General features: G+C 36.2%; 1 pseudogene; it reads right to left on the reverse strand.

Moving 5' to 3' along the window:
- Positions 1–1,604: 1,604 nt before the first annotated feature.
- LOC102835591 overlaps positions 1,605–4,033 on the reverse strand; it is a 2,549-nt pseudogene continuing 120 nt past the window's right edge.

Genomic DNA, 4,033 nt, shown 5'->3' on the forward strand with positions numbered 1-4,033 from the left:
AGGATTTTTGTTTTCGTTACATTGAGATGTAATCCACAACGAAGGCTGCGCTCCTTAATCTTCATCAGTAAATATGTTAAGTCCTCTTCACTTTCAGCAAGCAAGGTGTATCATTTGAATATCACAGCTTGTTAATGAGTTTTCCTTCAATCCTGATGCCATGCTTTTCTTCATATAACCCAGCTTCTCAATTGTTTGTTCAGCATACAGGTTGAATAACCACGGTGAAAGAACACAAACCTGTCGCACACCTTTCTTAAGTTTAAACCAATTGGTGTTCCCATATACTATTCAAACAACTGCCTCCTGATCCATATACAGATTCCTCATGAGCACAATTAAACATTCCAGAATACTCATACTTCACAATGTTGTGTCCATAGCTTGTCATGATCCACACAATTGAATGTCTTTGCATAGGCAATAAAGCACAGGTAAACATCTTTCTGGTATTCTCTGCATTCAGTCAAGTTCCATTGGACATCAGCAGTAATGTCCCTCATTCCATGGCTTCTTCTGACTGTGGCTTTACCCCCTGGAAGTTTTCTGTCAATGTATGCTTGGAGTTGTTTCTGTATTACCTTTAGTAAAACTTTATTCGCATGGGATATCAAAGACAACTGTCTGATGATTTCTGCATTCCGTTCAGTCACCTCTCTTTGGAATGGGTACAGATACGGATCTCTTCCAATCAGTTAATCAGAGAGTTCCTTTCAAATTACTTGGCATAGATGAGTGAGTGCCTCCAGTGTCACCTCACTTTCTTGAAATATATCAATTTTTATTCCATAAATTCCTGGTGCCTTATCCTTTGCCAATTCCATCAATGCACCTTGGACTTCTTCCTTCAATATCATTGGCTCTTGATCATATGCTGCCTCTCGAAATGGATGAACATTAACCATTTCCTTTTGGTACAGTGACTCTGTATATTCCTTACATCTTCCTCTTTTTATTATTATTATTATTATTATTATTATTGTGTTAAAGTGTTGCTATTTTATTTATTTATTTATTTTCTTTAGTTGAATGCACATTTGTTTTACTGGCAGTCCAGATAAACAAGTATATAAAGGAAATGTTTATATTTTTCTTTTGGTAAATGTCAAGATAAACTGTGCAGATTCAAGTGCCTCAATTTAGCCTGAAGAAATGATTTTGGATCCATACAAAATTTTTAAGAAGAAAAATAAAGATTGTCCAAAGGGATTCCCCTAGCTTATAATACATTTCCAGAATAACTATCAGGACAAAAAATTTCAAAAATACTTATTGACTTTAAAAAATATGTCAATACCATATGGCATTATGAAATAACTTCTAAAATTTACTATTTTTATTTTAAAAGAAGCCCAAGTTTTAAATAAACTGCTAGCGGTTTCTTCACTTAAAAACACAGATCTCTGATTGTGGACTTACATACCTTTTGAACAAACAAAATGCTTTTTTATAAAACAAATTTTTAACAAATAAAACAATATTTTAAGAGGAAAAAAACATTTTCATTGAGAGTATTCTTCAAATAGACTGTAGCAAATCACATAGTTCTTTTTCTTTTCTTCTTTTTATGCTGTCAGGATTCTCACTGAGATGCTTTGACAGCTTTAAGAAATGGCATGGACTCTACCAAGGGACACTGACGTTAATGATGTCTGTGGAGATGGCAATTGCCTTGGTGGTTCAATGTGAACAGATATGTTATTGGGCTGGTTCTCCAAGTCAGAGACAAAGATGCTCTCTTCTCTTACATCAAGAGTTTGTTCAGTTGAATATGCCTGTGGTAAAATATTAGTCACAGTTTTGTTGGCATTATCTAAGTTGTTAGCTAGTGTAGTGATATTACACTCCTTGTCCAAGATACCACAGTCATCTTCTATTGTAACTACATCTTTAGTTTCAAATGGATCCAAGGAAAGAGCCAAACACTCATTTTGTACAGGGTATTGAGGACAGCTACTATCATGTTCTGGATCTCCCTTTACTTCAGAATCCTTATCATTATGACTGTCAATGGGAATTATAACTGGACACCATGAAGCATTATATCCATGGTGTTTTTTATGCTTATTCTTATGTTTCATCTTTTTCTTTTTATGATGTCTAGTTGTATCAGTAGGTTTCCCTTCATAAACTATCTCTACACTCAGGCTTCGAGTCCTCCTTTTTCTCCTCTTCTGCTTTGTTTCTCTGTCTGATGATTAGCTATCTGAAAAACTGTCACTCTCATTTTTGTAGTTTCCATCTAATTTTGAGGAAGACTTTGGGCAACGACTGGCTTTTACTTTAGAAGCAAAATCACGGGATGGTTGACCCACTTCATTAGTTCCCTCCAAATGTTGTGTTCTATTTTTTTGTTTCCTTTCAGGCTTTTTCACTTCTCACTCGATCAGGCCCTGTTGATGTAGTCCTTGATCTGTTACTAGACAGACTCCTTGATCTGTGCCTTTCATAGTAGCAATATTTCCTTTCACTGTGATTATTTTTCTTTTCCTACCATTTTCCTTTCAGAAAAAGACTGAATTCTAAATTCTGGACTTGAAGATTGTTTAGAATAATGAGCTCTGGACAGAGTCCGCCTCCTAAAGAGAATTCATAACCATCCCTGTCCTTGTTTCTACTGTAATAAATATATTCCCACTTATACCTGCTTCCATAATTATTTCTTAAATAATAACAATCTCTATTTCTACATTGCGATCTTCTTTTATCATGATCACTGCTACAAGATCTTGATCTGCTTGTGCTCTCACTACTTAGAGATAGGGTTTGGCTTCTTCTTGACCAACTACTATCTCTAGTTCTTGATTTCCTTTTGGCTTGTCTGCCTCTAGGTCTGCTACTCTCTCTGCTTCTGTATTGCTTGCTTTTCATTCTTTTCTTACCATAATGCTTTCTACGATTCTTCTAAACATGCCCACTTCTACTCTGAGAACATGAATCTGAACTTCTTGATCTCCCTCTTGTTCTATTTCTATTGCTATGTGGGAAATATATTCTGTCTCCTTTCACAGATGAACTCAGGTCTCTGGGAGATGATGATGTTGTGGATCATTTCTTTGATTTGATTCTTATACCAGAATCACAGTGACCTTTATTTACATGCTCGTCGTTCCCAAGCTCAGAGTGTGGAGATGAATACCTACTAACATCACTCTCACCAGAGCTGTAAGAGTGCTCTTTTTCTTGTGTCTTCACTGTCTCCATTTTCTCATAAGAGCCTAACTCCTCAGATTCAGAAGATGTTCAACAAGTTCTGGGGTCATCTCAGCTAATGGTTTAACAAATCCAACAATGACACAGTTATCTGAAGAAGAATCAGTGTCATTATTTAGGTCCTTATTGGTTTGTGCTCCTTGTATCTGAGACGTGGTTCCTCCTGCTACAAGTTCTTCATCCGCACAGTCAGAAGCATTTACGGGGGACGATATGGTAGCATTACTTGTTCTGAGCTTGAATAAGGTGGTCCTGTAGTCTCATCATCCCAGGATGCCTGACTAACAGTGATTACATTAATAGCTAGATCTTGGGTCTCCGTTTGATTTGGAGATATTGTTATAACTGAAGAATCAGAATGACAGCCTTCTTCATATGAAAGAGCAGGTCAATCATAATTTGCATGCTGGTCAAAGGCTGCCATGTTAAAAGGAGATCTGTCAGAACTGATAAATTCATGTATAAAATGTTTCAGTCTGATTAAGTAAAAATGGTCTTAAGTCAGACACAAATGCCCGACTTTCCAAGTCATAGCGAGTAACATTACTCATGATGATGTGTTGAAAAATATTCACCAAAGATTCATGAACTTCAAAAAGAAATGTAAATTCACGTTTTAACTAGAGAATTAATCTGTGAAGGCCAGCTGGATTTCTACGAAAAACTGCAGCTAAAATATCCTTGTAGCAGCCACCATCTTCAATATTTCTAACACTAGCACCAGCACAATAGAGAGTTCATCTAAAATTAATAATATCCTGCTCTTGAATTTTCCACAAAGATATTTCATCTCCAGTAGCAGGTCTCCTTATTGCAGCCT

This window comes from Chrysochloris asiatica, unplaced genomic scaffold (genome assembly GCF_000296735.1).
Source record: "Chrysochloris asiatica unplaced genomic scaffold, ChrAsi1.0 scaffold00088, whole genome shotgun sequence".
Lineage (NCBI taxonomy): Eukaryota > Metazoa > Chordata > Mammalia > Afrosoricida > Chrysochloridae > Chrysochloris > Chrysochloris asiatica.